At 45.9% G+C, this 25144-nt stretch overlaps 1 long non-coding RNA gene across 1 annotated transcript in view; it reads left to right on the forward strand.

The window, feature by feature from the left end:
- The window catches only part of LOC128898047 (uncharacterized), a 54696-nt gene extending 32665 nt beyond the window's left edge, over positions 1-22031 (forward strand). The window contains exon 3 of the long non-coding RNA XR_008462676.1: positions 21941-22031. This is a non-coding gene — a long non-coding RNA (uncharacterized LOC128898047). The remainder of the gene's footprint in view (positions 1-21940) is intronic.
- The last annotated feature ends 3113 nt before the right edge of the window (positions 22032-25144 follow it).

Raw genomic sequence — 25144 nt, forward strand, 5'->3', positions numbered from 1 at the left:
ATAAATGCTCTGTATACAGCATGTTTTATTCATGTTGAAGGAGTAATGTTGCTGTATTTATCTGCCACTGCATAGAACAAGTTCAGTTTGGTTCTTGGAGACTTTGGCTTTTCTTCTGAATAAAATAAGTTGTGACTTCCATCTGCTTTTTCCTAGTAGCCTTGTATTAACCAGGAGTATACATATTTCCAAGTTCTGGCTATGTTTCCTCATTTTCTTTCCTGAAGTGCCCTGTGTTGCAGAATAAATTAGTGATTCTTGACCCTCATCTGGGGCTGTAAAGTGTATTCCAGTAAACCTTGATGTTAAGCATCACATCCCACTTACTTGCTGTGATGACTGTTTGCCTCTTTTTAAGCTCTCTGTAAAGGTGCATTTGAAATTAGGCAGCTGAGAAACAGTCTGTTAAAACTTGGCAAGTGTTGTTGCCCTAATAAAAGCAATTAAAAAGGAGTTTTTTTTGTTGTGAAACATTGACTTCAAGATGCAATTGCTGAAGATAATCTGCAGAGCTAAAATGGGCAGATACAATTGCTGCAGACGCTTTGTACGGCTAAATTTAATGCTCTAGAAGGCAGATAAGACCATTCAAGCACAAAATCACAATTTGCAACCCCAGACCAGAGTCACTTTGGTAAGGTTACCTCTGCGTGGGGCTTGGCTGGTGATCAAGGAACGGGAGACGTCTGGCGTGGGATCGCTTGCGGTGTGCGAGGCATTGGGTCGTGCACTGAAACAGGAGGCTGAATTCAAACCCTGAACACTGGCCTCTTTTAGCAAGCACTGTGCAGTCTGCCCCTAGGACACAGCCTGGGTTCTTTGACACAGGAAAAGTGTGAGTGTGGGACTTCTTTAAAGTAGTTTCTGCTCCCTGACTTATCAAACTGTTAAATATTAAGTGAGATAGCGATGTCTTGTTCTTATGCATCTGGTTTGTGGGGCCTGTTGCTTAGTTAGTATTTATGAGGCATTGGAACACTTTAAAAGTGCTGTATGTTTGCAAAAAATACTGCATGTGTGTGTGCATGCTCCTCAATCTGGAGACTTCCAGTTCCTGCTGGGCAAACACTTGGCTGAGTCAGACAGGTTCTCCCTGACCTAGTTATCTCCTTGTTTGCTCACTCCTCCCATTTGACCTAAGCCATGAGTTCTTTCCTCATACTGCTGTGGGTTTGTCATTCAAGGATCAAGCAGTTCTGGGCCTTTTTCCTCCACAAGTGTTCAAGGTCAGGGTGGATGGGACTTGGAGCAACCTGACCCAGTGAGAGATGTCCCTGCTCATGACAGGGACTTTGGACTAAGCGGTCTTTAAAGATGACTTTCAACCCAAACTATTATGTTTCTATTAGCTCCTCCATAGCTCCTCTTTGAAGCTAATAGGGGTTGTTATATCCCCTTGTCCTCTTCAAGGGCTGCCCATGGACATCTTGACTCTCTTACCCACACCAGTGAGGTACAGCATTGGCTCCTGGCAGCAAACAAAGCACTTTATCCAGTTTCTCCCTTGTCATCCCACAGGCCCTGCACAGAGGTCTGGCAGTTGCCCTTTAGGGAAAGCATTTGACTTCTGACTTGCTTCCCCAGAGAGGGGTTGGGTGAGCCTTAGCTGCTGCTCTTCTCCTGGTAGACATGAGGATCCTTGGAGCTGGAGAAGAGTTCAAGGGCAGCAGCTGGACATGGACTGGGGTTAGGGATGGACATGTGTGTGAGAGAAGACTACAAAGCACAAGTTTTGGTCCTGCCTGTGGCAGGGAAAGAGTGAGAAGATGCTTTTCTAGGAGAGCTTGTGGGAAGTTTTTTGTGTGTCTATTTGTGGCCAGATGTGCTCCTTCCAGAAGTCACCCTGTAATGGCAACTGCTGCTGTTGTGATGCAGGTGAATTACCTCTGACCTGTAAGTGTCTCAAAACTTGATTGGCATTCATCAGTACTAAACAGCTGAAAATCATCCACTTGAGCATGATGTGATTAGTTATTAGAAGAAATTCCCACTTCCCAGATCAGAGTAGCCAGGATTGTTCAAGAAGCTTGATACCTTATCTGTAGATTAAAGCACAAGTGTTGAACAAGAGATGCAGAAATACCAGCTGCTTCACCAAAAGCTGAAATCCTTTTGTTTGTAACCAAACTGAGGCTCTCTGGGCCTTGATGGTGTTACCTGCAGTGCTGGCATCCTCTGTGAAAAGAAAAGCTCATGTAACTTGGTCTGCTTTCCCTTGCCGAGCCAAGGCTTTAATTCAAGCATGGATAAAGCAAGGAATTTGATCAGGCTCCTAACGTGGGTCACACTTTGAATGAAGTGAAATGGAGTAGAGCTGAGTTACAGAACACAAGGTTTTGCTTGTGAAATCTGAAGTGTTGGGCAGGTCCCTGAAAAATATGCACGAGTAAGTCTCCATCGAGTTGCTGTGCACTCTGGTTCAGCTCTTCGCTGTTACCCCTGTGCCATGAGCTCGCTGCTCACTCCATGGATGACATGGAAGAACTTCACAGGTTGTTTTTCTTGACTGTTAGCTGATTCTCTCAGCATCTCTTAGTTTTGGATGATACAGAAGAATTTCATGGGGGTTTGTTTTGGGGCTGGTGCTGTCAGCTGCTTGCCTTAGCATCTCTTAATCGTGGATATTTGTGGCTTGAGATAAGGTATGTGTTGAGTTGCCTTTAATCCTGAATTGGGTCTATGCACAGTCTAGCAGAGGAGGAAAAAGGGTTGTGCTGGAACACTTCTTGAGGGATGATGTGGGTTTTCTTAAAATAAAAATGAGGGGAAGGGAAAGGAGAATAGATGGTTGTGTGGTTTCAGTCACTATGAATGTTTGCCTACTGCAGCATTAACTTGCATTTCATCTCTTCTCCCAGTCGTGGGAGAGGAAGGAAAGGAAGGAGGAAGTTGGTTGTACAATTTGAATTAAACTAGGTTAGCACTTGTTAAACTGGTGTGTGTTATAAGGCTAAGTTTATGGGGTTTATTCTGTGTCTTTAGTTGTATCCAGCATGTGTGGGAGTCGTGGATTTTGCAGTCTCTTGGAGGATCTACCACCATTTTTCTTCCTCGTTTCTTTTGATTTCTAGTAATTTGTTTAGCGTTCTGCGAACAAACCGAACCTCAGGTAACCCAAAAACACGCAGAGCTGACCCTGCTGTGAGGGGAGTTCTAGGTGAGGAGATGATCTCTATCAAGAGGTCATCCCCTGATCTCTTGTGCTGTGCTCCAGTCCACGAGTTGTGCGTCTGCCGCTCACCTCAGCTGGCTGGAGCTGAACTTTTGCTGTTTATGCCTGTTTAAGAAGTTAATCTTCCTGAAAGGCACTGAGCTGCTTGGCATGGCGTGGTTGCCACAGCTACAGGACTGTGAACCAGTAATGCTGGGGGGGGGAAAGAGGGATAAACATTTGCTGTTCTTTATTTGCATGGGGAATTACAAGAACCTGGGATACATTTAGTGACTTGGAACAATTTTTAGTTGAGTGCTGGCTCAGTCATGACCTCCACGTATTTGCACAACGAAACAAAGTGTGCAAACCAGCACAAGAAAAATCTGTTGAGATTGCAATCCCTTTATATCAGCTGACCTTGGTCTAACTAATTTTGCTTTGTGTGTAATTTTTAATTAAACATCATATACTTAAAGGCATCTCTGAAGCCTGCCCCTTCCTCCACGTGCTGCACATGTTGGTTATCTTTGCCAGTCTACAGGTTGGTGTTTCACGTGGAGATGCATAAAGCAAAGGAAAAAAGGATTAATGTAAGAACTACAGAGCTGCTTGTTCATATCCCTGTGACTCAATTGCATCTCTAGCCTCTCCTAAACTTAGGTTTGTATTGCACCATGGGATAGTTAAAGTGCCATTCACTTGGGGGCTCTGGAGTGGCATTTACCGTTGTGACCTCCTAAGAACAAGCTGATTTATGCTGTACCCTGTCCCCTCCTCAGTGAAATCACAGAAGTGTTTGGCCTTGCGTTCAGCTGATGTATTTACAGAGCTGAATTGGACTTCTGTGAAGAGGGAGGAGGAGTCCAGCAATTGCAGGATCTTCCTCCTTTGCAGAAGTGCTGCTGTGCTCTGCAGCTTCTGCTGCTCACCATCTCTCCCAGCTTCTTCCTGAGCCCTGGGGAAAGTGGTGAGCAAGGCATTTGACATCTCGAGATTGAAGAGTTTGTTGGGAACTTGCTGGTTTAATTCAGTGACTTTACCATTTTAATGTACAGTATTGGGGCTTTTTGAACAACTTTTAAAATCAGATCCAGTAGAGAGTATGAGGACAACATCTACAAATGGGAACCTTGTGCATTGACTCTTTTTTTTATGTGATAATTGATGCTAAGTGAGAAGTCCTCTTGCAGACAGGTAGATGGAGTGCAGATTAAGACACAAACAGTAACGCAGCATGATGTTTGCTGACACTTTTGGGTAGTGTTGGAAAAGTCAATGTTCTTTGCTGACTGCTGGTAGACTTTATGCTTAGCTTCTGTGCAGCTGTGGCTTTCTATGACTTGTGGTCTGTATGTTACTAAAAACACAGCAAATAAACTTGTCCAGGCAAGAACACAGCCCTGATGCACTGTTGCTACCTAGAGCCCTAGGCCTGAAAGAAATACTGGTGTTGCAGATGATGGTAAGGAGTAATCTTCCAGGTCTCTCTCTCTGCTTAGTCCTTTTAAGGTTTAAGCTATGCTCTTGGACTAGATACTTATTTTTTAATTGCAGGGGCCATAAATCTTGCTGTTATATTACAAGGAAATGCAAACCAAACCCCACCTTCTTTCAATTCCCAGTACATTCCTCATAGTAAAGAAGTCCCTGACAGTGATGTTGAAAAGAGTACATCTTTTGAAGCTGTGTGCAGATGAATATTCAACCCATGAGCCAGAAGCAAGCTGCAGCAGGGATTATGTGAGAGCTTTGTGTGGGTGGAATTGAATTCACCCATAGTTTACATCATAATATAGGAGAGAGGACCCCCTCTTGCCTTGACTTCTGGGAGCAGCAGCCCCGCTGAAGTTAGAGCTGCCATTCACATGAAGGGGGCTGTGCAGATTGCAGTCTAATTTAGCTGTATTTGTTTGTGCAAGAGCTGCTCAGTAATGCAGATAATGCACCATTTATTATGTCTGTTAAGCTTTCAGATTCACATCCAGATTTGGAGGAATTCTCTGGACTTTATCATTCTGGCAAACGAGCCTGGCATTTCCTGAGGAGTAATGCAGAGCATTGGCAGAGGTTGTAATGTCTTCCAGGACCCAGTAGTCTTGGGTCACAGGCTGCATAGTTTGTGAGCTGGCTGGCACAGAGTGCCCAAGAGGCCAGTTTTAGATGCCTCAGTGTTATAATATCTAACCAAGCAAAGCACAGCTGGTTGAGCATTGCCAGCAGTTCTTGACTTGGTAGGTGAATTAGGAGTGACAAAGGCCTCTTATGCAAATGCAGGAGGGTGATTGAATTGGAATGAGCTTTCTGGGAACTGCCTTTTTTCGTGGAGGAGTTGGGAGTTTGTGCTGCTGAAAGAGAGCTGCTGTCGGGACCTGTAACACTCAAGGATCCAAGGTCAGCCTTCACACCTTTTCCTGGTGGTACTTTTAGGAGGATGGTAAGTCAGAAGTGGGGAAAGGCTTCACATGAAGCAAAGGCAAGCGACTCTCACTGGATGTTGAACAGAATTGGGTCCTCAAACTGAGCAAAAAGATGGCAAGTTAATGAAGGCTGTGCTTTTGCAAGGTATGCTCCTTAAGCTGCTCTGGTCATGTTTGTCTTGGCATGTCCCTGTATTGCTTTACTGTGTTTGGATGCCTTCTGAACATGGTGAGTGCCTTTCTCAATCCTACCAGGTGATCCTTGTCTGAATGTCAACAAGCAGGATGTGCATCCTTTCCATTTAAGCCGTGATACATCTGGTGCCATTTGTTTGAGAAAGCTTCCTCTGCTTGCTCCTGTTCCCCTTCTTGCCCCATGAAGGCACAGGCTTATATTTAGTGGCTACAGTCCAGAAAGGGCTGGAAAATTCCCCATCAAAGAAGTGGTAAGGGTTTTTTGTCTGCCTTAGGGTACTTTGCTTTGTGTCCTTGACTCTGCCTCACATTGCCTTGGAGCAGCAACACTTCCCCAAGAACACTGTGTGCCTGGGAGGTAGGACAGATGCTTGCTGTGGAAGTTAAACATTGTGGATGCCAACGTGGAGTAAGTTCAGGTGGCCAGGACCGACTGAAGCTAGGTTTTGACATGAAGCACGAGAACTAAGCTGGAGTTGGTGGTGGGACCCTTTCAAAGGGGAATTAAAAAAAGCCACTGGGTTTCCAGCTTTATATTTTGGGGGAGAAAAGGACATAAAGGATCTCTTTCATGGGGTGGGTTTGATATTAATGCAGCAGCTGTACCAAGCAGAGCAAGCACTCTTGCTGGGCGAAGAGTGTTGTGAGATGCTGCCTCTGCACATCCCCAGTGTTCATTCCTCTCTTGCTCTGTCCATGCAGTACAAATCATCATCTGCTGAGCTGACTTGGTGCTGGGCTGCTGCTTGCAGTCAGACAAGATGATGTAGTGTGGGAACAGCTTCTTGCTGACAGTGTCCCTGAGATGGTGAGAAAGAGGAGTCCTGAGACATTCTTCTGCAGACCACAGTCCAGATTGCTCTCACGCTCTCTTCTGGTGTTTATCTTCTCCTCTCCAAGCAGTTTAGGAAGGGAGTGGATTTGGATCATTATCATTTAAAAACCAAGAAGGTTGAAAGATTTTTACTTTTACCTTTCAGGACTGATCAAATGTGGCAAAATGTCACTTGCTTAAGCAGAAAGTGGACACATCTGAGTCCCAGGCTGTGGCACTAAACTTATTTCTCAGTGCAACAGGCAGATGATGGATGTTTTGCTGTGAGACAGCATTGCAGGAGAGCTCAGTGTTGTGCATCTAGGATGAGGCTATCTTGGGCTTACAGTGAGAAATTCTACAAAGAGTGGAATCCACCAAACCAATAAAAAACCCCACATTACCCTGAGTCTTCTACAAAAGTGTAGCTCAGAGGGCATGTCTCAGCACGTGTTATGTTTTGTAGCTCAGATGCAATGTGATCAGTGGTAATCTTTCCATTCTAAGGAAAGTGGCCTTAGGAGCCCAAATTACCTGACCAAAGGGATTTTTCCATTCTCATAACTTCAAAATTACTTCTGGTTTTGTCATTTGTGTGCATCAGGACCATCCAGTAAAGGCACACATGCTTACAATAAAAAGAAGACTGAGTCTGCATTCTTCTCTGTTGCTTTCATGTGGGCCTTTTGGCTCATGACTCACAGGCTCTTGTAGGGGCTTCTGAGCCAAAAATGCAGCTGCATTTTTCTGTGTCACATGCTACCCTGCCAAGTCCAGTAATAGCAACTATTGGACAAGAGAGATGAGAACAATACAACCTGCCTTACCACAAGTGTGTGTGGAATCGTGCTCGTGGGAAGCTGAACATTTCTTTCATAGCAGCTAAACATTCTTATAAACTTCCATCTCCTCAGCCCTGTGCATATGCTGCTTGTTAACACCCTGGGTGCTTGTGGAAATACTACTACTAATAAAGGATGTCTCTATGGTTTTGTGATGGAAGACCTCTTGCCAGTGACTGGGTTGTGAGATGTTGCTAGAACAGCGAGATCCAGCAGTCAGGGAGAGGGTTTGAGTTACAGCTGGAAAGCATTGAGAAATGCATTGTTTTGGCAAATCACTCAGCTGATTTAAAAGGGAAAAAAAGCAAAGCAGGGGTCCTGTTGCATCCTCAAAGTGGACCTCGTTCCTTCTGTAATGCAGATCTTTCCCACAGCCACCTCACCAGTAAAGGAGTCCACCAGTGAAGAACTTGTGCAGTCTTTTGCATGGTGTTTGAAAGTAATGGATTGGTAGTTTGGCTCTTTAAAACCTTCTGGAGAAAGTCTACGATCACAGAATCACTAAGGCATGGAAAAGACTTTTAGGATCATTGAGTCCAACTGTAACCCAACTACCATGGCCACTAAACCATGTCCTGAAGCACCACATCTGCAGCTTCTTGAATGCCTCCAGGGATGGTGACTCCACCACCTCCCTGGGCAGCCTGTTCCATCCCCTCTCCACTCTCTCAGTAAAGATTTTCCTCATGTCCAACCTAACCCTCCCCTAGCACAACTCGCACCCATTTCCTCTGGTCCTGTTGCTGGTTACTTGGGAGAAGAGACCAACACCAGCCTCACTCCATCCTTCTTTCAGGTAGCTGTACAGAGCAATGAGATCTCATCTCAGCCTTCTCTTCTCCAGACTAAACAACCCCAACTCCCTTAGCTGCTCCTTGTACAACGCCCTCCAAACCCCTCACCAGCCTCTCTGCTCTTCTCTGGACATCCTCTAGCACCTCAGTGTCCTTCCTGTCTTGTGGCACATGGACCCAAACCAAGTACTCAAGCTGTGGCCTCAGCAGGGCCAAGCACAGGGTCACTATCACTGCCCTATTCCTGCTGGCCACACTGGTTTGGAGCTAGGTCTGGATGCCCTTGGCTTTCTTAGCCAGCTGGGCACATGTCTGGCTCATGTTCAGCTGTCTGCCAGCACCCCCAGATCCTTTTTCACCAGGCTGCTTTCCAGACACTCTGCCCCCAGACTGTAGCATTCCTTGGGGTGGTTGTGACCAAAGTGCAGGACCTAGTACTTGGTCTTGTTAAACATCATTTTGCAATGGCTGTCGTCTCCTGGCTTTTAAAGGGTAAAATTGGGTGAGGGCATCTTCTCCTCCAGGTGTTCCAGGTAATGTTTACTCTGACCTATCTGGAATAATGCAGACTGTACAAGAAATTGTTAAACATCCCTGGCTCTTCTAAGCTGAAAACCATGTAGAATTGTACGTCAAAATCCAGCCTAATTGATTAGAACAAATGCCATCTCTGTTTAGACTCTGCTGTTTTCTTTGTCCCATTGCTCTTGGGCATTAGGAGAGAGGAAGGGTCTGGGAACAGAGCAGTAACTGAACAAAACAAGGTGAATCAAGGGCAGAGCAGAAGGCTTAACTTGCAATTTCCTTGTCTTTGTTGGTTTAAGCCTGACCCTCCTCATCATGTAATGTTTTGTATTTAATTTCCTTTGATGCTCAAGGAATGATTGGGGCAGGCATAGAAGCTACCAACCATGGTCAGGTGGGGCAGGCAAGATTCAGATTAAAAAAACCCTGTTTTTTACTTCCAGTGGAGGCTAATGTTTTTATAAAAGTTAAGAAAAATTGGGTGCAGAGAAACCTTTTAGCCCTGGTTGTCCTCTAACTTTGTTCTGTAGCCTTGAGGATGATAACAAAAAAGTCCAACCTCAGGTGGTCTGGTAAAGCACAGAAGGAGCTAGATCAGGGCTTTAGTGAGCAGAGCCTTGCTGGCAGTGAAACTGTATGTGTTCTCTTGCTGCATGTCTGAGTTGAGCTTTTCTTTCCAGCCTTGCCTCTCCTGATGCTCTGGCAGCTGAGAGGTGGGATTTGCAGAGGAAAACAGCTGTACTTGAAGCTATGGAAAAGTTACAGAAGACAACTCCTTTGGGGTTATTTGGCTTGCTCTCCAACTTCGAATTGCTTCTATAAGCATTTAAGAAGCAGGCCTGATCATGAAGTCACGGGCTTGAGGGGAAACCAGGGGTGAAATTCTTCATCCTTCAACAGAAGCAATAGAACTTCAGTGATCCAAAAGCTTTCGCCTGACCCTGAGGTCAACTTGAGCCCAGAAACAAACCACCTCTCAGCCTAAAATAAAAGCCCCAAACCAGCAGGCAGATGTTTATCTCCTGCAGAAACATTAGAAAAACATTGTGTCGTCTCCATTTGTCTGACCCCACCATCCCCATTCCTCTTTAATCACATGCATGCCTGCTAGCTCATTGCTGCTCTGGAGGCTTATGTGGCAAGATCTCTGCTGCTTAGGAGTTAGCTTCTGCTGCTTATCCTTCCCTCACCTGAAGATCCTGAGATCTCTTCCTCTTGCGTCACCACCAAGAATTTCAGAGCGCTCCCCTTGTGTCCCTGGGGAGCATGCTGGTGGGGAGAGCCTGTGGATCATTTGGCTGGATCACTTCACTGTCCATCTATCTTTTTTTGGTGGTCCTAGAGCAGCTTCTCCTGGGCTTCCCAAACAGCAAACCCAGGGCTTTCCGTGTGCTGGTCCCAGAGCCCCAGCCCCTTCTCCTGGATCAGGGAATTGCTCCAGCAGAAACCTTAATATAGCAGCAGAAAGAGGAGTCTCAGTCTGGCTGACCCTTGGTCTGCCCAGCAGCACATCTGTGGATTGGTGGCAGTTTTGGGGTGAAAAAGGCCTTCTGGTGGCAAGTGTTGGGGTTTGTCTTTAAATCGGTTGTTGAAACCTCAATAGAACTGAAAACCCTTGGTGTGGCGTCACCCAGAAGCTAGCAGCAGCAGACTGAAGCTCAGCTGTGTCTTTTCCTGGCAGTATGAAGTGTCAGGTCTTCACTGGATGATGTGGGAGCTGTAAGATTCGTTTGCCCTTCCTAAGCTGCCTGCTTAAGAGATTCTCTGTAAGGATGTAACTCTTGCTGGTGAAGCTGGCTTTCTCCACCCGTGAGACCCATCACTTTTCAGGGTCTGGTGGGTGATCTGTGATCTCTAGCAACCTCTAGTGCTAAATACTTAATGCTGTGTGCTTGCAGGCCTTACATTTTTCTTTTGGTGGGGGAAACAATGTTTGCTGCTGCTAGCAAGTAGGTTAAACAGATCAGGGAGGATATGATTACCTCACAGTACTTTCCTTAACCTAAACCCATTCCCTGTTGAGGTTTCTGGGCAGGAGTCAAGTTCTGCTGTCTCTTGTTTTCTGTCTGGCATTCAGAAATGCCACCACTTGTTGATTCATTTGAAATGTATTATTTTTTATGATCTGTAGGGCACACAGCAGTTAAACTGCCCCCTGTGTCTCACTGTCCTCCAGGGCATAAGTCTGTCTTTCTGGTCTTAAGTGTGCTACGGAAAAACACAATGACCAGGTAGGTTTGGAATCCCTCCAGAGAAGAAGACTCCACAACCTCTCTGGGCAGCCTGCTCCAGGAATTTTAAAAGAAACTTTTGCTTATTGCTCATGAATTGACACTGGGGACTTCCCCTGGACAGGCAGCTTAAGTTCTCTGTTGTCTGGAAGTAGCAGAGAAATAAATAACCTGGACATTTCAGGAATGTGGCTTTAGTCCTTTGATTCTATCCAGAAGAGGCCTTGAGCAACCTGATCTAGTGGAAGGTATCCTTGCCAATGGCAGGTGGGGGTTGGAACTAGATGATCTTGGAGGTCCCTTCCAACCCCGACCTTAGACCTCCTGGTGTACTTTTTACCTGAGCATGTGTTGGAACACTTTGTAAGTACAGATCAGGAAAAATGTTGTGTAGCAACAGATTTTATCTGAGGAATAAGTTCTAGATTTAAGCCTGCTGTTCTTAAGGGCAGGGCAGCTGGAGGGGGGGAAAAAAAAGAAACAAAAGTAAAATTGTCTTGCAAAAAAGATAACTCAAGCATCAACAAATGAAAAACACAGAATAAAGGTATTTGGCCCAAGGTAAGAATAATATTAAGTACTGTGGTATGGTCCCTGCCTTAAAACACTTTCCTTTAGGAAAAAAAGCATTGAGCAAACTGGTGCCTTAAAACCAGACAACTGTATCAGTGTCTATTAGACAGTGAGGAGCAGTCAGGGCCAGATACCTGTTGCAAGAAATGGTAGCACTACTTTTGCTGCTCAGATGATTCCTCAATGGTGTTGGATAGATTTAGTTACAGCCTTGGTTCCGTGGGTGGATGATGGTTAAATCTGTAGCATTAAAGCTTTCTTACAGGGGCAAACTATTGAGTGTCTGTGGGTGGCTGGGAAAAGCTCCTCCAGTGCCCTTTGCAAGATGCACTCCGTGCAGAGGTGTTGCTTCCTGACAGCCTCCTTCTCTCTTGTTCTGTCCACCCTGTGCTCATGGACCAGTACCATGAAGAGCTTCCTGCATGTGCAGGATGGGCCCAGGGGCAGCAGCTGAGGCTGGACTGTGGAACCAGGTAACTCCTGCAGCCTGTTTATGAGGACAGCTTGTGCCTATGGAATGGGCTGCTGGCCAGGTAGACTTTAGCCCTGCCTTGGCCTACCTGTGGCCATCATCTCCTTGTGCTCCTTTTTCCTCCCCTTGATAGTAAAGAAGAAAAAGGTGAGTGGGAGGAAGTCCTGGGTCAGGTGGTAACTAAATATATTAACACAAACAGGCTGTGGTTAGCTGAAGGAGCAAAAACTAGCCTGGTCCTGAAAAGTGTTGTGAAGGCTGTGCATGTCATGGAAGAGACCTTTCCAGCTCAGGAAGACCAGTGAAATAGGACTTGTGTGGTTGGTTTTTGTGGGGGGGTTGTGTTTGTTTGGGGCTTTGTTTGTGTGGGGTTTGTTTGTTTATTTTTGAAGTTGCTATTGTTTTATTTTTGTGTGGGGTGGGTGGGTTTGTTTTGGTGCTTGCTTGTTTGTTTAACGTGGGCTGGTTTACTATGATTTAGTTCTGTTGCTAGTGAGCCTTACTTGGTGCTGTGCAGAAAAGAAGGCAGGCAATGCCTGACAGATCAGCCACAATGGCAGGAATACAGGAAAGGGGAGAGCCAAACGGTTTGGGGCTGTGTTTGCAAGAGGTGAATCACCTCTTGCACAGGTGTAGATGGGGTGATAGCCACTTGGAAGTCCTAGATGCACGTGGAACCACGGGTAGTGCCTTTGTGTGTGCTTGGGTAGTGCCTGCAGCTCCTGTTGCCACTGGTGGTGTTGCACAAGCGGTGGTTTTACCAGGTACACTGGAAGAAGGGTGTGCCCTAGCAACTGGAGTCAGCTTTAACTACTTGTCTTCCTTTCACTGCTCCTTGCACTGAGAAAAAAAGCTACTTTGCTGCACCTCCTTGGGGTGGCTGAGGAGGGGGAGGGTGTTCCGTTGAGCAAAAGCTGTTTTTGTTGCTTTAGCTGATGATCCTTTGCTTCAGGGGATGGTTGGGAAGAGCCATCGAGTAAGTCCATGAAGGAAAGTACCGGCAGATACGTCAGCAAAGTTACCTAATTGTCCAGTGTACCTGTGGTAGGATTTGGTAAGTGATGGCAACCTTCATGCAATTTGGGTTTGTTTGTTTCCAGGATGCCTGGCAGCTGGTAGTGAAGTCATTGTGGTGCTGGTTTGGTCACTGGTAGTGACTCTTGATTAACGATAAAGGGGGGAGGAGTGCACTTTGCAGAGGAAATAATGAGCAGGGCTCTCTCTGGCCACCTCCAGCCTGCATGTGAAACACTCAAGGAGATGCAGGCACAGCCAGGGGTTTACTCTGTGTCAATGCAGAGCAGTAGCAGGTTGAGTTAGTTTTAGGCTGTGTTTGCTGTCAGCCTTTTAGATGCAGGCTATGTGGACATTAGCTGACTGGGTTTGAGAATCTTTTTGGTGGTGACAAAGCTGACTGCCTCCCATGGCACTGGGTTGTTGGGGTGTGGGCAGCCCCTGTGCCAATGCTATTTAATAATGCCCCTTGCTTTTCTACTCGATAATACACTGTTACTATCACCTTCCTCCTTGGAAGTATTACTGTTGCAGGTGTCTGCTTTTAAGCAAATCAGTGAAAACCATCTGTGTTGGGTGGGAAGGCTGAACTTTGTTAAAGCCAATCAAGCAGCCTGCTGAAGTAGTTGCATGGACAAGATACTCTCTGGGTTGCATGCTGGTGGTTTCCAGCTTTGATGTAACTGCAGCTCTGCTTGCAGCAGCAACCTGTGCTGCTTTATGCCTTGGCAAAAATGGTTATGTATTTAAGGAAACAAAATCCAAAAGCACTTCAATTCTCTGAGGTTTGTTGTTGTGTACTCAGTGATACTTCTGTGACTAACAGAATGTGGCTTCAGTTGTGAAGTTCATGTGTATTCAGCACGCCTTGCAAGACCTTGGATGGCTCTGAACTAAGTGTGTGCCAATGTGCTTTGTAACCACAGACCACGGGCTAAGGCACCCAGAAGGAAGCTGGGCCCCTTTGGTACAGGATGGGCCCAGAGCCTTCATTCAGAGGTTCCTCAATTGTCTCTGGAAGTGGCACCAGCTCAGCCCTCACTACCACACTGTGCCCCATGCCTGCTTTGCTGCTGGCATCGCTTCTGCCTTTTGTGGAGCATGGTGTGGGTGGGAGAGCATTGAGGGTGTGAGGAGGGATGGTGTGCAGGAAGGGTCATGGGAAAAGACAAATTTCCTAATCGACTCTGTACAGTTTTTATTTTCCAGGTGAAAGTTTTCAGATGTGAATAGTGAGATACTAGTCATTTTGGAGAGCCTCTTCTTGAGGTTTTTGCTTGAACAAGCATGTGCAAATAGTGGCAAGCAGCCTCCAAGCTGATAGTATCCTGCTTCCTCACCGTTGAGCTTTCAGTGCTATCAATTTTCTTCTGAGCCCTTCAACGCTGAACATGCAGAATGACCACGACACTTAACTGCTTTTCAGAATCCAAATTGCACCTCTCAGCCCTGACGCTGGTATAATGATTTTCATCTGAGCACTTCACAGAAAGAAGATAGAATTAGGCTGCTGAGCTGCAATTTGGTACTGTGTTTATTGACATAGAAGGGCAACGCAGCATGAAAGAGTCTTTCCTAACAAGTGACTTCTCCCTTATGCTGTAGCAATGTTGTGAATACAACTGAAGTCTGGAAGTATTTGAGTCTATTCAGTAAAGAGCCCACACTTAGAAATCTTCTCTTCCACCTGAAGTGTTCGTGCTGAGTGCTCATCAAATACCTAAATTGCTTTATTTGTTGTCAGAGTTGATGGGTGATCTCCCTGTTGACCTTGTGCTGATAATGCTCCTTTAAATGAGGCTACAGCTGGGAGATAAATCGCACCGTGTGGTGCAAAAGTCACCCCAGTAGTAAACTGAGCAGGTTTCACTGGAGTTATGTCATCTCTGTATGATGGGATGTTAATGCTGAGAGGAGAGAGCACTACTTGTAAGATATAAAGGGTGGTTAGGACAGATTTTAGATGTATCCACTGAGTTTGGTGGTTTGAGAAGAGGGCTGACTTTGCTTTGAAGCATCTCTTCTGCTCAGCTGTGGATGGCATCGGTGCTTTAGCACTGAGCTCTTCACCTTTTCTTCTGGGGCAAGGGAGGTAGGTAGGCTCTTCCAGACTGGATCTCACATGTTTGGAGTCAGATGATGGCTCTGGGAAAACGTGATCTGCACTATGCAAGTCTGCAGCTAGCAGCCTAAATGCTTAATTGTTTGAGCTGTTGTGTAACCCACTGGTAATCTCGGCACTGGGTTGCAGGTTTTTGTTGCATCATTAGAGCTTCTCTTTGATTAATGGTTTAGGACCATAACACAGATCTGATTTATGCAATGAAGTGCTGCACAGCTCCAGGGACGTGTTGATCTGAACAGTAAAGCCACTTCATGCAGCCACTGTCTGGCCGGTGCTGGGCAGAGCCAGGCAGCCATGTGGCAGCCAGTGGAGGCAGACAGCTTTTGAAGGAAGTGGGGACAGAGCTGCTGTGTGGGTGGAGAGGTGATACCAGCTGGATTACAGACTGCACTGGCAGTCATCTGTAAAGCCTTGGGTGGGTCACTTCATTTTCTCACTCTTTGAGTCTCCTCCCAGCATTCATCTGTTTAACCTGTCTAGAGGGTGGCAAAGGAACTCTTTGTGCTTGCCTCCATGGAGCAGGGGCTTGGCTGGAGCTCCACTGGCAGTCAGAAATACAGACTGGTGCTTGCTATTTTATACCAAGGTATAAAGTCTACCTTAACACAGAAGCAAGCTTGGATTCATGTGTGTGCTGTATGCTGATATTTGGGTTCAACATGTATCTGTTCCCTCATCACAAAGCTTCTAAGTACAGAATAAGATCTTTATTGATATTTAATTTTTATTTAACTGTGGAAATGAAGAGAATCAGTTTTGTACCTGAGGAAAAGTCAGATTAAATAAGTGAGTTCTGCAACCTACATACATGGCTGGAGTTGGAGCACCTTGCACCTGACGATGATTTTTGACTTCATTCCTGTGATGGTGGAGTTTCATGAGCCTAGTTAGCTTAGTTTTGTCTGCTAGGAGTAGCTGTGGGCCTGAGATGTTATTGCAGCTCACTGCTGTCTGCTTCATCTTAGCTAATTACTCTGATGTTGTTCCCCAGTAGCAAGGGGGATGGTAGTCTTGCCGTGGTGGTTCAGTGAAGTGTTAATGCATGGCACAGATTTTAAACTCTCAAAGAGGTGAATTTTATTATCTTCCTCAGACAGTCAGCCATGATGGGCTTGTGGAAACAATTTGAAGCTCTTATCTCAATCCTGAAGTGCTTTTATAAGACTGGAAAGAAGCAGTTGCTACTTAAGATGAACACTGTGACGTGTTGTGGTTGAAAGAAGATTGAGTTTCTGGACCAGATCTTGCTTTTATTAGTAATAAAATCTGTATGGGTCACACAAATATTATTCTGTGTAATTATTTTTTCCCCACCTGATTTGAGCTTTCAGAATGTCAGTCAGATGCTTTTCAAGAGCACTGGTGCAGGACCATGCATGCTCCTGGAGGTTGGGGTGAATCTCTGCTTGCAGAATCCTGATGGCACCTCATCTTTTCTTGGGCAAATGATTTCCTGGGGACTGTTGCACTACAGGATTTGATGGAGCTCAGGTGGCTGTCAAGAGGCAAGGCAGAGAGGCAGGAAGAATCCTTGCTCTTTGTTTTGCTGCTTGGCAGTTGCTGATGGAAGTAAAAAGCAAACCCAGACCTTTCAGTTCTGAGCAGATCTCCCAGTTTTGGAGAACCTGTGTCTATCCAGAGCAAGAGGGAGCAAGGAGGTGCTCTTGACTGGGTATTGCCTTGCTTCACTTTTGCCTGGCACGGCAATCAATATTTGTGTACAAGTTCAAGGTGACACTGTCAAGGGTTTACATCTCAAAACTGAGTGTACATGAAGAGATTTTCATCTCTTTGTAATCAGGATTAGTGAGACTCCAGCTAACATCTCCATTTTATTGCTTGCTCTTCAATGTGTACAGTTAAGTCAGTCATGGAAATGTTTTACTTCGTTTTTCAATTCTTGGCTTGTCTTCTTCCAGTGTGCCAAGGCAGGGGCTGGCCTCTAAACAAACCACATCACTTACTTGTAGAGGAGCCTTCTATGTGCATCATCAAATGCGATGAGCTGCCTTCTGCAGTGTTGATGATGTAGTGTGATGCAGAGGTTAGTGGATCCACATTGCATTTACACTTGTACAAGGCAAAGCAGATGTTGGGCAAATTATTCCTCCTCTTGTATTGGGAACCTGCCCATTGATGTAACTCTCTGAGTGTTGTAGCAACTTGGATGCTGCTGCTCTTCTTTATCCCTGGTGTGGCCCTGCTTGACTTTCCTTTGAGGTCAACCAAGGGAAGAAGCCTCTGCTCTGAGTATGGCTTCATAGCATGTGACTGTGGGAAATGCTTTGTCTGAGTGGAGGGTTTCTAGGCTCCCTTCCCTAAGGAATTAGGAAACACCATTCAGACCATGGGACAAACTCCTGAAGAAGTCTTGTGAGTCAGTTTCTCTTGGGAGATGCACTGGAAGCAGGAAAAGGATGTTCCTGTAATGAGGATATCGTGGTGTATAAGTATAGGCTGTGTATTGAAAGCAAAAGATAACAGCAGCATGTGGTTGTGCACCCAGCAATTTAGGAGATGAGGAGGAGGAGCAGCGTTTTCCTTGACATCATTTGATAGGAAACTGGGAGGAGATTTTGTGGTGGGGCAGCAGCCAAAGCTCGGAAGTGCTTCAGAGGTTTGTTTGGGTGCCGTAGCTGTGGGATTGGCTGTGTTTGGGCATTTTGGCTATCAGAAGGTTCCAGCTGTATCAAATAATCCCAAATAATCGGCAGTTCATCTCCTAGACCATTAGTGCCCTGATCTTGGTGCTGTTTCTTGAATTTGTTGAAAGCTTCATGACGGCAATTACAACCAGATGGTGAGATAACTCGTTCCGACGTGTCAAAGCGATCAGCTGGCAGAGCAACAAGCCATGGAACACTGCTCGAAAAAATGAAATGGCTTTGTGTTCAAGGGGGAAGAGAGGGAAATAAAAAGAGCAAGTTGGAGGAGTGGTTTCCTCTCTGCTGGGTGGTGTTGGAGAAGGGTAGGCGTTTGCTGGGGAGAAGCCAGCAGAGCAACTGGAAACCCTGAGGTTCAGGTCTTGGGGCTCTACCAAGCATGTGGTTGAGAGCCCAAACTGATTGCTGCTACCCAGTTTTTCAGCACAGGATGACTCCTTAACTCCTTTATTTTTCTTTCTTTTTACTGTATTGGTCACTGCATGTCATTTCATTTAGAAATGCTGTGAGTGTCCCCTTTGATCACAGAATGGTCTACGTTGGAAGGGACCTACGAATGTCAGCTAGTCCAACCCTCCCTCCGGTCAGCAGGGGCATCCCCAACTAGATCAGCTTGCCTGGAGCTCTGTTGACCCTCACCTTGAGTATCTCCAGGGATGGGGCTCCTCTGCTTGTAAAGGAGATACCAAAACTGGATCGTCTCTAGGTAGTTGAGCTCTTTGTTCTGGGAAAATAGTTTCTGTTGCAGAAGTTGGAAATCCACAGGGCTAGTTACCTTTTCTCTGTAAAAGTGTAAACATGTGTAATGCTGCCCTTAAATTCTCTTCCTTGAACTTAGCAGCAATTTACCAGTGACTTGGGCAGTTTCTGCTTTAGCTGTCTCACTGTGTGAGGACCAAGACCGTGTGCCATCAAATAATCCTGTTTTAGCAAACAAGATTGTTTTATTAAAGCCAAGCAGTGGTGTAAAGGCAAGTGTCACAAGAACACTCCTTCACATTCTCACCTACCCTAGTGAGCACTGTGTGATACTGTGGATGTTGTGACTGGAGGCCCTTTGGGACAGGAATTATCCTGAGTTATAGGTTACGGGATTATTGCCAGAGCAGTGGAGGAACCTGGTTACTTTTCACAGCTTTCCTCACAAAAATGCTGTGTATCATCATTTTCCTGTGATGATTGTGTGATGCAGAGTAGTTTCTTCCTGATAAAGCAATATGAGCTGACCCATGAAGCAATTTTTTAAAGCCATCTTGTTCAAGAGTCAGAAGATAGAGGGTATGTCAGTGTTTATCTACACTTGGTAATGATTTCCCAGTAAAGGAAGAGGGGGAGAAGAAATCCACACGAGGAAATTCTTCTGAAATGGGTGTGCTTAGGCATGCAGGAGTGATCCCAGAGCAGTTTCATGGGGAGCAGAAATCAATTCTTTAGGGAAGTGCTGCTTTGATGTGGACAGCCTTGCTAATTGTGCAGGCTCTTTACATAGGGAACTAAAATACACACCTAAGATTTCTTAATGTGCTTTGCTTCTTCCTGTAGCAATCTAAACAGCTCTACAGAATAAAAAGCAAACAAGAGTGTCACAGAGGAAGAATTTTATGATCTCTACTACTGCTTTTTATTGCTAGATTAGTTGATTTTCTCCACTTGCTAATACTTTCCAAGTCAATAGCACCCAAGTGAGCTGTGCATGTGTGTCTCCATACACACACCCTCATTCCTCAGTGGCTGTGATGAAAAACCTGCAGTGAATCACAGCATTCTCACTATCTACTTTAGCAGTTAGCCCTACCAATATTGCCTGGCAGTTCAAAGCAGTAAACCCTGCTTTCTCCTGCCAAAACGTTAACAAGTGTGGGGCTTAAAAGCCAAGTTCTCAGTGTCTCACAGATGAATGAAACCACTGTATTGTTGTAGTATGTGCCTTGGAGAGAGCTGTTAATTGGAGATCAACATGGGATGGCTTTGGGTTAGTGTTGATTACTTAATGTAGTTAATCATTGCTTTATCAAACAGTAACCATCTCTTAAAATGTGGTCCCGAAGGTAATGCTGCAGGAATGCCGGAGGGAAGTTCCAGACTGTTTGTTTGTGACTGCAAGGATGGTTTTAACTGGTTACAAAGAGTGCTTGTGCATTCTTGATGGGGATTTAAGAGTTCAGGTAATTCCTCTTTCAGCTCCAGTAGTTTGCCTTATGAGTAAAGTTCAGAAAGGTGCCACACCACAATGAAAAAAACGGTGCACAGTCCTGGTACTTGAAGAGGAACAAAGGAGATAACTTGTTTCTGCTTTTCTGTTTTAGTCTATATTGATATATACATACTTAGAGTAAAATGCCTTTTAGCACAGAATCCTAGAATGACTTAGGTTGGAGGGGACCTCAGAAATCATCTACTCCAACCTCTCTGCCATAGGCAGGGACACCTCTCAGCTGGACTTGGCTGCTCAGGGCCTCATCCAGCCTGGCTTTCAAAACCCTGTAGTGCCTTGCAAAATACTCTCCCCATTTCTTCAGCAGGTACCCAGGGCTACCAGGATGATTGAGGGACTGTGTGCCCTATGAGGAGAGGCTGAGAGCCCTGGGGCTTTTTAGTCAGGAGAAGAGAAGACTGAGAGGGGATTTAATAAATGTTTACAAATAACTGGGGGCTGGGTGTCAAGAGGGAAGGGACAGGCTCTGCTCAGTTGCACCCTTGATAGAACAAGGGGCAATGGATATCAACTACAGCACAGGAGGCTCTACCTCGACATCAGGAACAACTTCTTCACTGTGAGTGTCCCAGAGTACTGGAACAAGTTGCCCAGAGACATTGTGGAGTCTCCTTCTCTGGAGACTTTCAAGACCCATCTGGATGTGTTCCTGTGTGACCTGTGCTAGACTGTATGGTCCAGCTCTGGCAGGGAGGTTGGACTTGATGATCTTCAGAGGTCCCTTCCAACCCCTAACATCCTGTGAGCCTGTGAACCCACAAACAGAATGGGTAAAGGAGACTTTCAGCAATGAGTCATAAGAAAACCTAGTGTAAAACTGCTCCTGAGGTGTTCAGGTGATGCTGCTGTTGTGCAGATGAGAGGGAGGTTGGTTGTACAAAGTGTTGTCTTGCACTGTTGTGTGCTGCCCAGCTCATTCACGCAGCACAGTTGATTTCCCAGCCGGTAACTGGGTTTGCTATTGTTACTTCTGTGCTCGTAATTGCACTTTGCACTCGGCAGGTTGGCTCAGGCTGTGAGATCCCCTGCTTATGGATGCTTTCCCAGTGGGGAGGGCACAGGGGCAGAGTCTCCTCTATCTGCTCAAACAGGAGGAGTCAGTCAACGTGTGGCATGAGGCGGTGTGTGCGCAGCCGCAACCTTCCCTGGTGTGCTAACCAAATGATGGCCTAAGGTGCCCTGATGACTTTGATTTAACTAATAAACCCTCCTATGCAGCACTTAATAAGCTAAAGCCCAACCTGGGCTTTTTCTCCATTGGACATTTAATCCACTTTAGTTGCTCTTTCCAGGTGTGTTCAGTAGATCAGACTGATCTCTGTGGATGAATCTACAGAGCAGATTTTGCCCTAGAGCAGTAAATCAGGCTGTAGAAAAGGACTTGGCAGAGACTTGCTGTCAGATTTGGGCTTCATCTGTTGGTCATCATCTACTTTTGGTACTTCTGTTCCTTTTGAAATACCTTGTTGTAAGGGAGTTCACAGGGAGTTTGAAGTCTGTCCTGGAGGGGTTGTATTTAAGATGGTTTAAGGCCAGTTTCAAGGTTTGGGATACGGTGATGGACAGCAGACAATAATTTTGTGGATAAAGCAAATAGCAGGATGTTAGCAAATACAATTCAGCAACACAGTTATTCTTAGATGGTGCTGGATGACCATGTGGGTCTACATGCAGCCCTAATCTTTGTGTAATCTTTGTCCTGTGAGTTCTCATTGAACAGGGCCCTGATGTGGGCTACGATGCAGGACTACCATGGGTGGCAGTGCCTGCCTCTTGACTGGCATGGTAGAGGATGGTTTCCATCCCCCTCAATGAAGGTGCTGTGATGCTCTCTTGTGTGTTGTGACCCCCAGGAGCTGTGCTGTCCCTTGCACCTGGTGACGACTCCTTCTTTCCTCTCTTCCAGGAGCTGAGCGTCGTGACCTGCCCTGCTCCTCCCTGCTCGGTGTGGGAACGACCTGAAGGACATCTTGGAGCTGCCTGTACTGCTTCATGCAGTTAAAGTAAGACTAAGTGGTTTTGGCAGCTCTTTCAGGTACAAGTGAGGGCTGAGATGAGGGGTTGAGGGCAGTGGGTTTGCCCAGCCTATGTGTCTGACAGCAGGGGGGATGCTGATATCAAAGCACATTATTAGTAAACTCAACAAGTTATTTTGTCATAAGATGTCAATTGCTTTGCAATGGAAGCAAAAAAGAAAAGAGATGTGTTGTCTCTACCCTTGCATCAACCACATGTCCATGGTATAAACCAGCACTTGACACTTAAAGCATCAGCTGTCTTGCTCTATTATTTTAAGACAGTACTTTCATGCCCCTGGGACAGGCAGCTGGGACAGCCCATCCCTACAGCCTGAGGATTTTGGTGGGAGCTGGTCAGGATCAGAGTTTAGGTCCATAGGGCTCAGGTCCTGCCAGCTGTTAGTTGAATGTGCCTCCTGCTTGGCGTGATGGCCATCTGTCTGTCCTGGAGTGGCTGTGGTGTTGAGGCTTCTGAGCTTGTTTTCCTTTTAACACCAGCTTCTTGGTGTGGTAAACCAGATCAGGGGATGGATCTGACCTAAAAGTGAATATATGGTTATTGCAGTCCTGACAGTGGCTTTTCTGACTCATGGAGTTCCGCCCATTCTCTCCAAAAAGACTTGAATTTGCAGAAACTGCTAGCCTGAAGCAAAGAAACTGCCAGAGTCTTGCTTGGAAATGGGCGCTTGCTGTCTTAGGACTGAGGAAAACCACTGCAAGCTGCCTCTTTTCTCCTCCCGCTGTCTCTAACCTGTTTACCTCCTGCAGTGTCTCACATTTTCCAAGGTCCTGCCTGAGAAAAGCAGAGCTCTAACGATACTGGAGCCAAATCATTTGGTGTTACTAATCTGCTGCAGCAGCTGGGTGGATTAATCATAAACTGCTGTTACTGGAGGAAGACAAGTCTTTATTGTAGTAGTTTGGCTTTCCTTTACTCAGTGATGTTGGGGAATTATACCTGTGTTCAGAGTTAGAAGAGGAAAGGAAGCTTTTGGTAAAATTCTGAATGAAACCTGCTTTTTTGGGAAGCAACAAGTGGCTGCCTGAGGTCTGGTGTCCGAGTTCATCACAAATGTCCATGCTCATTAGCCACACGTAGGGGGCTGTGTTCCAAGGAGGAATGCATGACACCAGTTGCCATGTAAGAGGAGCAATTCATGGCTTGATTTGTCACATAACTTCTTTCTTTGCTTCTGATAATGGTGAGTTTCCAGTGAGCAGTGCTTGCTACTGAGGAGCATGTCAGACCCCTCCTGGGGGTGACTAAAGGGATGACATCTTGCATATATGGCAGCAGCAGAGGAGTCTCTGGGGAGACCCAGCACAGGCAGTGAGAGCTTCTCACCTGATCTGCCTGGGAACCAGTCTCTGCTTCACGTCCGATTTCTGGGTGTGCCTCCTCTGAAGACTCTGGAGTGGGGGGAAAGACTAAATTGAAGATTAGGAGCAGCATTCTCATACCCTTTCCTTTTTCTGCCTGCTGGTGTAGCATTTCCATAATTGTGCTTATAATGATAGCTCTTTTCATTTCATTCATGCAGTGGTTACTACTTAATGAGTTTCCTGTTAATGAGCTCTGTAACACTGAAAATAGCTGCATAATTTGGGGGTGGGGGGAACAAACCAACCAACAAAAAAACCAGCACAACACAAACCCCAGTACCAGAGCAGTGTATTACCAGTCCCCAAGCTTAATCCTGTGTTATAATTGCAGAGAGTTGCCTGGCTGGCGAACAGCTGCACAGCGTGGGCTCTCGGTTCTGCATAGCTGCTTGTCCCCAAGCTGGGGTAATAAATGATTTACTGAAGAGGCTGGGACATGTGGGCACTTAACCCCTTCCATTCCTGAGGGACCAGCCTGAAAAGCCACCTTGTAAAGGCAGTGGAAAGAAAATGTTTCAGGTGCGAAGCGGAGCGCCCGTTTGCAAAGTTTGGTTTTGAGCCTGAGCCAGCTGCAGAAAGGCTTGGACCCAGAAGATGGGGTCATGGGATTGGGTAGAAACCCTGCTTGTTTGGATTTCTATTATTTGATGCTGTCATTTCAAAGCCAGATTGGAATGAGTGTTGTCTCTTACCAGATTTTGAGATGTAATGCTTTCTGTTGCTTGGGGCTTTGCTTCCTGTTGGGCATAACCTGGATGCGTAGTGTCCTGGGAACAGAGCTGGAGCTGCATTTGGTTTTCCTTCTCTGGGGATGAAGTCCAAAGTGCCTCCTTTGCACTTGCTAGGTGAATTGTGTGTTGAGACTGTCATGCCATAGAAGGGATGCTCTGATGAACATGAGCATATCCTGCCACTACCCAAAATACTTTTTTAGAGGAGAATGTTTTCCCATAGGTTTGTGAGCTGATGTGGTGGTGCTGTGCCACAGGGAGTGGGGTAAGCACAGTTTCTCCAGTTGGAAACCTGAAGTTTCTGATGAAGTTTTCCTCTTCTGGACTGAAGGGCCAACCAGGCTTGCCCTGAGTAAGTCTGTGATGCCTAGAGCTGCAGAGCATGAACATTTGCATAAGGGGGGCCTAGAGGCTAAAGACACTCTGAGCTATTCTTCAGGGAGGAAAAGCACATTTGGGCACTGAAGCCCAAAATGAGAGTGGAGGTGTCTCTTGCATCTTGGTCTTGATGTTAGTTTTTCCTACCATACCTGTTAGTTTTAGCAGTTAAGGTTGGTGCGTGCACTTAGTAAAATACTCATTGGATAACTCCCTGACGTGCAAATGCTAGGAAATACTTAAGGGTGTTTGTCAGCATGAAGGCATGCAGAGTACTTTGGGCCTCATGAATTGTTTTCTACTCACAACCTGTGTTTTGAGTTGTGAGTAGAGCAGGACTTGCACTTGGGGCTTGGGGGCACAGGGAGAAGCAAGGCCTTATCACCCAACTCCAGGGCTTGGGGGTATTGTTTCCTTTGCTGAAACCATAATCGCTCAGCGTAGTTCATGGAAAAACACAGCCCTGAGAGTCAGGAGAAGAGGGAGGTGGAGAAGGCCATTTTTAGGATGCACTGCTGGAGTCAAAACTCATTCAAAACAATAATTAAGAGGTTTTGCTTTCTCCCCCTGTTAATGCCTGCAGGTATTTGGGTGCAGATG

This window comes from Dryobates pubescens, chromosome 17, assembly GCF_014839835.1.
Source record: "Dryobates pubescens isolate bDryPub1 chromosome 17, bDryPub1.pri, whole genome shotgun sequence".
Taxonomy (NCBI): domain Eukaryota; kingdom Metazoa; phylum Chordata; class Aves; order Piciformes; family Picidae; genus Dryobates; species Dryobates pubescens.